Source organism: Dermacentor andersoni, chromosome 2 (genome assembly GCF_023375885.2).
Source record: "Dermacentor andersoni chromosome 2, qqDerAnde1_hic_scaffold, whole genome shotgun sequence".
NCBI lineage: Eukaryota > Metazoa > Arthropoda > Arachnida > Ixodida > Ixodidae > Dermacentor > Dermacentor andersoni.
The window spans coordinates 101,925,611-101,938,493 of NC_092815.1; the positions used below are offsets into that span (position 1 = coordinate 101,925,611).

At 48.5% G+C, this 12,883-nt stretch overlaps 1 long non-coding RNA gene across 1 annotated transcript in view; it reads left to right on the plus strand.

The window, feature by feature from the left end:
* The window catches only part of LOC129387595 (uncharacterized), a 207,913-nt gene that overhangs the window by 154,926 nt on the left and 40,104 nt on the right, over nt 1–12,883 (plus strand). The window contains exon 2 of the long non-coding RNA XR_011892808.1: nt 4,495–4,651. This is a non-coding gene — a long non-coding RNA (uncharacterized lncRNA). The remainder of the gene's footprint in view (nt 1–4,494; nt 4,652–12,883) is intronic.

Sequence of the window (12,883 nt, forward strand, 5' to 3'; positions counted from 1 at the left end):
GCTTAGGTGCTTTCCCTTCCAAGGAAAAGCGAAGACTCCCTAAACGGGGACCTGATTGTCGAAACCTACAGAATCATAGTGAACCAAAATCCAATGATGATGGAGCGCTCTCTTGAGCGCGAGCTCTCGAGTGGAAAGCAATGAAAGCCGACCGCCTCGCGCTTCGGATATCTCGTCAACTCCAACAACTCCTTTCTCTGACGGGACGGAAAAGTTGGGAGGCATTCAATATCGGGACACCCCGTCGCGAGGTGGTGTGCGTGTAGACATATTGAGCGCGGACAAAAGGGGCCCCCGGCAAGCCCTCTCTGCACTCACAACAGAACAACCGCTGTATGGAAGGGGGGGGGGGGGGGGGGGGGGGGCTGACTCTGCCGAGTACAAGCAGTGGTGCACAGAAGAAGACATAAAACAAACGAAGAGAAAGAAGAGCACAAACGAAAGGGTGACGGGGAAGGGCTCGAGCGAGTAAGTATACGCCGTCGCGCCATTGTGTAACTCCACATCGCTCCAGTCTGCCGGGCGACAGTGTACGGTATGCGTATGAGCGCGCGCTCAGTACTGGATGAGCCGGGACAAGGGTCCCATCTCAGCCTCCAAGAAAGGCGTCTGTATAAGCGTCCGCCTCGTTCGCAGAATGTGAGTTTGTCCACACGCGGAGATGCGGGAGACTCGTCGTTCTCACATGTACACGCGCACAGCTTAATTGAACAAAACGCCATCTCGCCTACGAGAAAGCCATTTGTTCAGTCGTTGCAAACAAGGGAAGCGACGGCGCCGCAGACAGAATTAAGTACAGCGGGCGCCAAATGAAGAGGGAACGCCGCTCTGCGGGTCATATGGCCTAACTGTTCTTGCTCAAAGGAGCTGCTAGTAGAGACTCTCCCTTGTTACAGTGACGGCTGCCTCTCAAAGACCGTCGTTCTTTGTGAGAGGCGGATGTGCTTCGCTTGCATTTTCGTTTTTCTCTCTCCTTTTTTCTTGACGGCTGACAAGGTTTGTTTAAGGCAGCGTAACAAAGGAGCTGTGCAAGTTTTAGTGTTTCAATGTTCGAGATTCCATGGATATGAAGAAGAGACAGCTTGGCCTTATGCAATCTACCGAAAAAACGTGTCATGGCAAAATGCGGCGCAGAACACGAGTTACTAATTAATGAATACGAGTTGTGCACGTTGAGGTGAAAGCCTTAGAGGTACAGCAGAAGGCCGGGCAAACTGCTTCATCGAACGTGTAGTTAGGGTGGACGCTTTCTCCGGATTTGTGCGCAAGTCGGTCGTGGATGGATGACGGGAGGTGGAAGGGTAAGTTGCGGAGCAGGCAACAAAGACGCGATGACGTTTGTATGCCTGCGCTGCTTGGAAACATGCAACGGAGGCAAGTAAACCTCGTAGAAATATAAACGCCTACGTATGCGTCCGCTTTTGTATACCTTAATTTGCAACAGCGACAAACAACTTCGTTGTGATGCAGCTATGAACCATCCCCCTCTACTCCCCCAACCCCCTACCCTCAATGCATGCACCCACACACCCCGACCCATAGGAGTGCGAGGACACGGGGGTTCAGAGCCCACCGTTTTCATGAATGGCGAAGCAATTCGCGTGGATTCTGCGGAGACAGTCGCAAGCCGCTGAGTGGGTGAAGTGACCCGCCACCGAGAATGAAGGGAGGGGGTGTCGCACAACGCGAGCCGCGGTGGAGCGGGTACCGCTTCTGGCGCTGCGTGTACGCGGCGGCCTCCATCTCGTGGCACAGCTTGCGTGCTGCAAGCGGTGTCGGAAAGAAGAACTTGTCGTCGCCCGCCGTCGAGTGGCGCGGTGCAGGGAGCCGGCAGAAGTGTCCCTTTTCATATTGAAATGGGGGTCGGCCGGGGTTGTATACACACAAGCGGGCTGTAATGCCGCGCCCCCAGCCAGTGGTGCGGCAAAGAGGGAGCAAAAAAAATAGACTCGCGGGCTCGGACCGGGGCAAGGACGCCGCTGTGACGCCATGAAAGGAACTGAGGGGCAAAGGGAGTGGCGGGGAGCGAGTGGTGCGGGGAAAGACCGCTGCACAGGCTCGCCTCGAGACGATCGGTAGCATTTTTGCTCCGCCGCTGCTGCGGAGCTTGTGTTGTGCGCGACAGTTGCGCAGAGACGATGGTTCGCACGGCCGTCGTCCACCGCCAAGTGGATTTCCGGAGAGGGTGGGAGAGAGAAAGCTCCTTCTTTGAATCCAAGCGAGCCACCCGGCGCACGGGGTAATAGCCAGCGCCGAAAAGGAGTGCCGCAGAGCGGGACAAAGGACCACAATGGCAACATGGAGGACGACTTGGAGAGAGACGAGTGGCAGCCGGCCGGGCAAGGACTCCGTCCCGACGGAGTTCACAATAACCCGCACTCTGCCATTTTGCTTCCGGGACTGAGGCCAAATAATGCCGCTATTGCGGTGCGAGCACAATCCGCGTGTGTGGGGAGATAGAGAGCTGAGTATATATACGAGAGACGACACGATTTGAGAAGGCCAGAGAATTGGAACTAACTTGTGAGGCTGTTCTTGAAGCTGTCTCTGTGGGGTAGAGCATTTCGTTCTGTGGCATCTTCAGACACTTGCGGTGGGAATAAATGCCCGAAAGAGTTATAAAGAACCCCTCAGGAACGCATTGCGCGAAAAGAGTTTTTTCTGAGCCTTTGACTCCAGCGTCTCCAGCTGTTGGCTTTGCAGATCTCTCCCGGGCTCTTTATTCTGTTGGAACAGCTTGGCTGTGCGAAACAATTTCCATCTGTGATATTGTGTGTGTGTTTTTTTTTTTTTTTTTCAGGAGAAGCCGTCAGCCTGTTCTTGTCGCACAGAATCCTGCAAGAACTGTGTTATTAAAGCGTTTAGCAAAGCGTGGCGAACAGATTCCAATGCATCGTCAAATCATAAAACATGTTCTTTTAATTCGTTATTGATAGTACTCTGTAGCAGAAGGTGCTTACCGCCACTTCTGCATTAAGCTACTGTTTTCATCACACTTCAACGCGATTGCCTTCAGCGCTGTAGGCAATGGAGAATATTTAAATTTTCCTTCTTTGTATTCAGGGCTCCTTCAGGGTTAAAAAAAAATATTTTTGGCGCAGAAGTGACAGAAGTGTCGAGATTTGGCACTCCTCCTTGTTTTTTCTTAAGAGGAAGCTGTAGCTCGGGCCCAACTCCGACGCGGCCTATTGAAATAGATGTAAAACGCAGAAACGCTTTTCTGAGATAAGCCCTGGACCGATTTTAATTTGTTGCAGTTGACAGAGAAAGCTAAATTCTAGTGACTGTTGAAGTGGAATTTCGGTTTTAGGGCCTGAATTTTATTAATATCCAAAAATTCGTAAGTTCAAAAAAAAAATAGAGCCTTAAAGTTTACAAATTAATAACTCTGCATCAAGAACAGATATCGTTGTTCTGCAAACGGCATCCATTAGCTCTTTCAAAGCAGACAAATCCTCTATGTCAATTTATATCTTATGTGAATTTATTACGTTGTGTACAAGGTTTATGCAAACAGTTGTATTTTCATATGACTAATTTTTTAATATTCATGTGTAACATGTCAATTTTGTCCACTTTAGATGTACAATCAGATGCAATGCATAGAATTGTGATATAATTTTTCATTGCTGAGTTACACAGCTCTAAACTTGATAGTTTCGTTTTCTGAAAATTTGCCATTTTTGCCGATATTTAATAAAATATTGACCACCTAAGTCGAAAATTCGAAATGAACAGGCACCAGATGTTAATTTTTCTTTTAAATGCAACAAACCTCATCAAATTTGGTGCAGCGGTTGCCGAGAAAAACGAATTCTCCTTTTACATGTATTCAGATAGGAGCACCCGAGCTAAAGCTTCGTCTTAACCCATTCCTTCAACGCATGGCAGCTAGCCGTCTTCCGCTTTGCCCAACTTCCTTGCCATTCCCTATTGCTACTCTCACTGTCTTTCAGTGTGCCAATCACTATTGCTCTACTTCAACCATGATACTAGTAAAACAGGACAGATTTTAACTAGAGGGGGCGGTCGGAGGCGCTCTATCTCTGGGTTTCTATTCTCTACAGCGAAACGGGCAATGGCGGCGAAGAGCAAGGAAAGGATGATGACAATGGTGATGTAGTTGACAAAGCGCAGTGTTATTTCGACGCACAATGTACATTTGTCCTGAACACCAGCACATCCGAACACACAGCCACCATATGCAAGCTGTACTATAGCTGCTCTCGTTTGAAAATGGCACGTGAACTCCCGTCGCGCGAGTCAACTTTGAGGAATTAGAAATGCTAAATAGTAGAAGCAGTTAGGAGGACCTGGTATAGCCCGGGCACACTTACCTGGATCTTTTGCTGAGGGTGGTGAGGTAATTTATGGTCGGCTTTGTGCTATTGTCCCTAAGCTTCGATCAGGAGATGAGCCTTGCAGGCTCACCTTCATTACTGTCGCGTTGGAAGTAAATGCACTTAATTTGCATAGTGGCTATCTCTTCCACAGGGCTGACAGCTGTCGTGTCGGGTGGCCAACCAAGTCATGGACACACTGAGTTCACCAGCAGATCATGAGTGCTGACGCTAACATGTCGAAGAAGGAACAACCAGGTTTTATTCGGCTCACTGCGACTCATGCCGACGCTGGAGGAACATCGCTGACGGTAAGCATCGCCTACGTCTACGTATATAGCCTACGCGTCAATAATCATTAATCACGTCCGTCCGAGCAAACTGTTTATTTCGTAACACATCTTTGCTGATTATAAAATTCTAATAATTGATAGCTTGAACTAATTTTGCCTGTTTGAGCAGACTAAATGAATGGCCGGAATGGTAACCGTCTTCGCAAGGGCATGCACTGTGTGAAAACAAACAAGTAGGCTTCTCTGCACAAGAACATTATAGCGGAGAACACAGCTTAGACAAGCTCTCCTTAGCGCGATACGTATAGACCGTTTTTTCGTAGGCGCCGCCATATTGTGAACGCAGTGGCGCCGCCTATGAGCAGCGCCATACTGGCTTGGGTGAAAGCGGTCTTTTGCATGGCAGGTATACGCTCGGCGGCAGGTTCTGGCGTTTGTTTTCGCGGTCGTGCGGTCTGTTTAGCATGACGCGCGTCTTCTACACGGTAAACGGTTCTGTGAGACTTGCTGAAGTGGTTTAAGGCGTCATGGCCGGAATTTCTGCTGGCGTTGAGGTGGACGGAACACGCAGCGCGATGTGTGCGCTCATACTTGAGCCTACAATCAGCCTCGGAGATCAATTGTGTATTTCCGAATGTTCCAATCAGTAATGTGACCTTATTACAGTATTATCCTCTATTTCGAAGCTGCAGTTTAGGAGCCATGAAACATACGCGACGATCGTAACAGCGTGGGTACCGTTCTGCTACGATAGGAGCTGTGCTATTATACTTTGACAGCATTCAAACTATTCGCTGCAGGTTACATTGCGTGACTACTTGGTTGGATGGATGAGGTTTCCACCCATGAATAAAATAGTTTTGGCTAGTAATAGCAGCATACCTTATATATACAGTCTGAATTAAGCTTGTCCAGCAAAGCGACCGTTTACGAACTGCGCGAGCGTCCTAAGCAGTAGTAGGTGCTGGATTACAGATATCTTTGTTCTATATAGCGCATGGTCCAAGCATACGGTATCAGCGGTTATATATTTATAAACGTTGTGAGACGTTAGCCCGTTTTCTCTTGCTTTTTAGAGAAAGAGGATGCTAACCGATTTTTTTTTTCGGTTGTGTTCGTTCAGTTCTCTACGACGTACTCACACGTATTACGGAAATTTTGCGCTCAAAAATAGCCATCGCATTCTTTTTATGCGAACCCTCTCATATATTATGGCTGTATACAGGCCAAAAAGGCAATGCCGAAGCACACAGCTTATATATGTATCATGCTGGCTCACCAACCGCAGTGATCGCTGTGTTGAGCAGCGCCACGGGCCTCATGCAGCAAGGCTAGCGTAGACATATGGTAATTTCAAGCATACTACACTTGAAATGCGTGAGAACGAGGCCAGTGTATCACAAATATTTGATAGCGCCTGCCGCTCAGATGTTTCGTGGTTGCCTTAGGTTGGCCGCGCGTGCACGAGCATGCGCTCTTATATTTTATGTTTTACTCCCTACGCCAATCGATCAGACAGTGAGCTGATTTACTATTTAATTCTAATAATACAGAGACGCTGGTTTTCTTTGTTGAATTAAAATTGGTATAAGCAAAATAGTAAACAACACATACACGCACCGCGACCGATAATGCGCGTACACCGCGGCTGATCATGCGAGTCACATTTTTGCGCCCCCAAGACATATTTCTGCCTACAGTAGTTACCGATGCACCGAAAGGCTTCCCTGACGACCTTATATGAACGAACATGGCGTAAATTTCACAAAGTAAGATCTAAAACATCTCGAAATTGTTTCGCAGCACGCGACAGCAATACTTTCAAGCAGCGCCGCGCCGGATCGCCCAAGCCAGAGAGGAGGAAAGGCTCTCCGCGCGCCGTATCCTCCTCGCCCGATGAAACGGTCTATACGCACGCAGGGAGGCATTCTGAGGTACGTCGAACATACTGTATGGAGGCTATAGCTATCGAAAGTAGACTATCATCGCGTGTCGATGTGACGTGTCGGTGCTCCCAGTCAAATACTCTTACCACTCCGTTTTCGCCCAACGTTCAGCGCAATCAGTCATATAAGTCATATCAGCATGGCAGTCATATCAAGCATAAGTCGCTCTCTGCCCCTGCAAAGCACTACTATGGCAAAAAATAAAGTTTATCTTGGTCGTCGGCTTTTATCCTCTCCCTAAAGACCGCCAACGACGCTTCGAAAGCCAGAGTTCTCTAAGAGAAAGTCAGGCACGGCTTCTGAGTAAGCACATTTATCTCACTGACGCATAACAAACAACAACTTGTGGAGCAACACAACCGGTACAGTAAGCGCGCTTGGTAGCACCGAGCGACGCGCTTTTACGTATACAAGCCACCGACGCATCAACGCCTGCAACAAAGCTTGTTCTCCGCTATCAGCAATGAATTCGACGATATTGTTCATCACTGCTCCAGTAAAAGTTTTTTGGCTGATAAATGCTGATCTGCTCTTGAGGCACGAAGCAAAAGTGAACAAAAACAAAACTCTGTCGAGGACCTAAATAAATTTTTAACATACATACATGCATAATTTTTTTTCATCAGTTTAGCTGGTAAGCTTTAAAATTCGTCGATGCGCGCCGCAATCTCTTCGGGAACAGAGAACGGCGTTGCTGTAAGCGCGCGAAGCACCATTCTCGCCGGCGCCTTCTACAAAGGTCGCCACCCTCTTGGCTGCAGGTTACGCGGCTGAAACCACTTGACGGTCGATTACGAGGCGTTGGCGGGTATTCGTAGTTGTTCTTTAGTGAATGCACGCACACTTGCTGGGCGCTTTCGTTTCCCCTCCTAATTTTGTTTTTCTTCGTTGTGTGGGGTGAATAACGAGCTAGTCTGGGATGGGTAGTATCTGTAGAGCGGTTTAAAAACTGCTCCGCAAGCGCGGAAGTTCTAGCCAAGCTGACTAAAACTCAGCCTTGGCAACGAAATAAATGTGCACATCGAAAGTGGCGCGTGATCTTGTTGCGTCCTGCTGTATATACGAGGCTGCAGAGATGCGTCGCGAAAGTAAGCGCTCGAGGAGAAAAACGCACGGACGGGACAAAATGTACCAACACCGCTCTCTCCTCACTCGCTATCTGCAGCCCATAACCGCGCTCAATGCCCGGGCAACTCATCTAGCGAGAGACGCGGCATTTCGGCCGGTGATAGAGTGTACGCTTCACTACGAAACGAGCACGTCGTGCAAATATATACGTTTTTTTTTCTACTTTTCGCCCGGGTTTCAAAGAGGCTCGCGATATCCGAGAAAAGTGCGCGAAGGGATAGACTCAAAGGGGGGCGTCTCCATGCGCGCGCGATACGGAGCTCAAGGGACCAACTATGGGCGAAGCGCAAGGAGCGGCAAGCAATGTTTGACACGCCAGTGAGTGAGTGTTCATGGTATATATATATGCGAGGACGCGCTGTATGATCGGCCATTCTGTAAGCGCAGCTCGCACGCCCGATATGGGAGACGCGCAAAGAACACGTGTGCGAGAGAGCGCGAGCGAAGAAGCACAGCGCCGATACGGGTATGTGTGCGGTTGAAAAGAGCATGCACGCTTGTCAGTGAAGGAGACGAGGAGGGCGGGCGCCGAGGCAAGATTTGCGCCGAAGAATAATCAGGCGCATAAACAGGCAGAAAAATACCGCCAGATCGAGCGGCGCCTTTTTTCGTCCTTCTTCGAGCTCCGGCTTTCTTGTAATAACACCCGCATCCAGAGGGCTTATCCCTTACAAACTGCGCGAGGAAAGACTGCAGGCTCCCGCAGTTTCGGGCAATAAATCTTACTTTCTTCCCGGCCCTTTATCGAGCGCAGTTGAGCGCGGGATATCGCGCAACTGTTGTTGGCTGATGCGCTTCAACATTGCCCAGCAATACTCTCCCCCCCCCCAGCACGCACACCTCCTCCCTTTTCTTACCCTGCACACACATGTACAGGCACACATACTTCTTTTACTTTTTACTGCGTAGCAAAATAAGCGAACTACGAAACCTGCATCGCCACACGACGTTTTTTTTTGTTTGTTTGTTCTGGCGCTTCCAGCCGATGGCACACATCAATCAACTGTCGAAAATTTTGCGGAATCACAAAAGCCGTGCCGCCCAGCTGCTCCAACCTTCCCTCGATCTGCGCACTTTTCTCGGCGGCGCGCGTGTGAACGTGTACACCGTACACGCTTCTTCCGCTCCCTGTTGTTGCGAGAACTTCATATGCAATCACGGCCCGCAGGCACACCTGACGATTCTCGGAATTCGTGGCACGCGTTCCTTTCGCGTGTCGCCAAACTTATCCATGAAAGGGCGGACCGACGAAGGAGCATTGCGCACGTATACTCCGACGTGTTGTAAACACGTAGCTGTCGAATTTATGACAGATTGTCTTCCCGAGGCCCAGGCGTCTGTGTGGGCACTGAGGCGTTGTGGGAATTGTGGCGCGCTTGTTTCAGTTTTCCCGCGCTTTTCGAAGGGAGGAAGTTAATGCATCTTTTACGCGGGTCTAGCGTACGCGCGTGCTGACAGAAGGCGCAACATACTTGAAGCAAACACTGCAGCTGTTAATAATTGCCTTGCCGCCACCTCTTCTTCTATTCTGTATACGAGCTTTAAGGTGCCCAGGCTGGGAATACTGGTCCTTTTCTGTAAAAGACGCCGTGTTTCTTAATCAGAAGAAAATGTTCAGGGGTCCCCCTTAAGAATAGAACCTCAAATAAATGTAAGACAAGAAAGGTTCCACCGACTGCAGGCACTTTATAAATGAAACGTCTATTGTGCAAGATTCCTTTTACAGGGATCAATAGGCCTCGTCTAACGACTTCCGAGTGCATGCATCTTTGTATAGTTGTCTTGAAGTTCGTAGTTCAGTGCTGGTCCTGTATGTCTATCTTCTCACGCCGTTTAGCTTGCGGCATGTTACTGTTACGAGTAGTAAACAACAGAATACGCTTCTTGCCCGTCATGTTTATTTTTTTTTTTCAGTGCCGCCTCAAAATTCCAGACTTCAGCTGTCCTCCCAGGCAGCTCGAGAACAATTACTAAACAAAAATGAGCTCGCTGACGACGAGGCAAATATGGCCCATAATGAAGCGTCTTTCACAATTTCACGACCAGATGCTTCATACACTGTTGTGCGAAGATACTGGGACACATTAAGCAAAGACAGGTCACCATTCATCAGCATATTTTCGGACTCGACGCAGATATGCAACTGAAGTTACAGCCCGCAAAAAAATGGCGCCCTTCAAGCTCACTGCACATGCAGGTTACGACTATAGGCGCGTCGTTCGTTCAGCTACCTTTATCGGCCGCGCAGGAAGTCTGGCTGCGATCAGTGCGATAGACCCGAGACCCTGGACACGCGCCGTGGATATGTCCGAGGCATGCCGTGGAAAGGCAATAGCTGACAGAGCTTTTGTCAATGTCCATCGACCTACCTTCGCTTGAAAAGGTTCTTTTGGGGCCTTGGCCGGACCCTTGGCGTAGGCGTGATATTCGAAAAGCTATCAATAAATTAAATCTTTTCACGAAGCTTTCCTGGATTTGAAACTTTGAAGAGTCTTCCCTGTTCACGTTCATTCGCCGCCGTTCTTGATCTCAGCAACGCGTTTTACTCTTTTCTCCTCTTACTCCTTTTACCCTTCCTCAATATTGAGTAGAATGTCGAAACGTTGGTTGCGGCTAACATCTCAGATTTTCTATCATAACTAATGGCGCTCTCTTTCTGGAGGAACTTGATGTATGCATCGCAACTACAGCCAAACGCCTTTATAACGAAGGGCTTAGGACCTACAATATATTTCTTTATATAGATCACTCCGTTGTAAAAGTCGCGCATGATGCATGCAGCTCGCAATAGAGCAGTTAAGCATGTTCAACAAAAGAAAACCTTTATTTTACGTGAATTCAAGAGAAAGTGCTATGAGTCGCATTTTTCTTTTTTTTAAATTTTTTTTTGCACAATTCGTATGACAGAATGTACGGTTGCAGCCAACTTTACGGTGCATCGAATTTCACAGCATGATCAGTGGCGAAACGCGGGAGCTACGCAAGGCAAAGCTGCGGATCGTCGACTGCCGCCATTGCAAGTCAACATTCTTGACGCGCTTACAGGACCTTCATCTCTGTTGCCTTCATTCATATTCTCGTCCTTTCCGCTTAATAGATGGCTTTGAAGTCATTTTCAGTTACGATTACATCATCCTATATCGTCATCAGCTGCAGTGTACTCGTCTATCGCCGCTCCCGCTGAAACATTACTGCAAGCAGCGAACGAGTCAAGCAATTCCAGGAACAGTGCAGCAGGGCTATACCGACATCGGCACGATCCTGAAGCGCGTCCCTATAGCGCTGTCGTTAGCGATAGCGCAGAACGTACCTTGGTGACGTCTGTGGAGGGCAAGGGCGGCTCCACTACGTGGGGTTCGTCGTAAAGCAGTAAATAAGCCGTCCGGGACGGTAAAAAAATAAATTCCTGGATTTTACGTGCCGAAACCTCGATATGGGATTCTGAGGCACGCCGTAGTGGTGAACTCCGGAATAATTTTGACCACCTGGAGTTTTTTTTACGTGCACCCAATGCATAGTAGACGGGTGCTTGGGCATTTCACCCCCATCAGAATGCGGCCGCCGTGGCCGGGATTTGATCCCTCGCCCTTGGGCTTAGCAGCGTAATGCCGAAGCCACTACGCCACCACGGCGGTTATAAGGTACAATGAAGTTACTTTGTTGTAGTGGTAAATTTGTCGTAATAATCTTTGGTGTAAATGCTTTCACAATACATATGAAAGACAGGAATTCGGACGGTACGTTATCAATCATTCATTATACAGGTGCTTTCGCTATAGAAGCGTTCGTTGTAGAGGCGTTCGGCTGTATTCCGCTTTCGCAGCAATATATGAGTTTGTCCACTACAGTGCAATACCTGATTTGCTCTTGCATTGCAACCAAGGAACTCTGTATAGTGCAAGCAATAGCAGAGGTTGCATCATCGCTGGGGGGCCGCTTTGTTTGTCTCACACGGTTTATGAAGCCCCGATACTCGTTTCATCTGCGATACTCCCACGAGGAAAGGAATAGCACTATCCGCAGCTGATATGTTTTTTGCTGCTTCTGTTGAGAACTTTACCCTAGTGAAACTTTTCAGTATAATTAAAGCGGCTGCGAAACATCTTCGCCCTATGAGAACAGGCAGGTTGCTGGTATATCATCTGGATTCAGTATCATTCTCGGTGACAAGAGTAGTTGGACCGTCGACACATGCGTCACAAGCCTAGAAAGCGATAGGTGCATTACTGCAATTCTTGAAGGGAACAGATCCCAACTGAGCGACTGTAAGTTTCGATGTGTGCGTCCGTACAAAGCGACACCACCCCTGTATTTAGCCCTTTCTATCTTTCAACCCCCAAAGCCCCATTTCTTCTGCGTAGGGTAGCAAACCAGACGTTCGTCTGGTTGAGGTACCTATCATTCCTTCCCTTTTTACTCTCTCTCTCTCTCTGGTAGATAATTTCGCTACAATAACTGTCTTGTTTTCTACAACGGATGGAGCGAAAGAAAACGCGACATTATTTTACAAAGGGCTCTTAGTCTGTGCTATAAAATGAAATGCGTACGCCGCTCCGAACGAGCTTCGTTCACTCTTCACGCCCAAGTAAAGCGGACGTGCTCATACATACGGAAAGTACGATAACTATGGACAATACCGTTTAAAAATGAAACACTCGCAACAATAGTTACTAGCATTCCACTTATTCTAATAGCGCTGCGTATTTCATCGTGCAAAACGTTCAAAGAATCTCATTCCTTTCGCGCGTCACGAAACTCATCCGTGAGTATAGGGGAACCGACGAAGGAGCACTGCGAAGATATTTGGACGTGCTGCAAACATGAGCGCTGGAATTATGTCAGATTGCCTTCAGAAGATTCAGGCCTCCAGGTGCAGGCATTTCTGTCGTAAGATGGTACCCTATATGTAGGTATTCATGACGTGCAATATGCCACCAGTTGTTGACACCACCGTGTCTTCGTGTTCCTTGTCGTCTTGCGTGCCCCGTTTCCGCCATACGTCACTTTAATGCGATACCAACTAACCCGCCAACCTGTCCTTCTCCGAAAACCTCGTGGGCGCCCTCCCTGTTCAGAGGCAGCAGGGCCGAGGCACTGAAGACCGCCTTGCTTATTGTGCACGTTACGTGCGAACAACAAAACATAATGCATGCACCTGCTGAAACTGGAGGAGGCA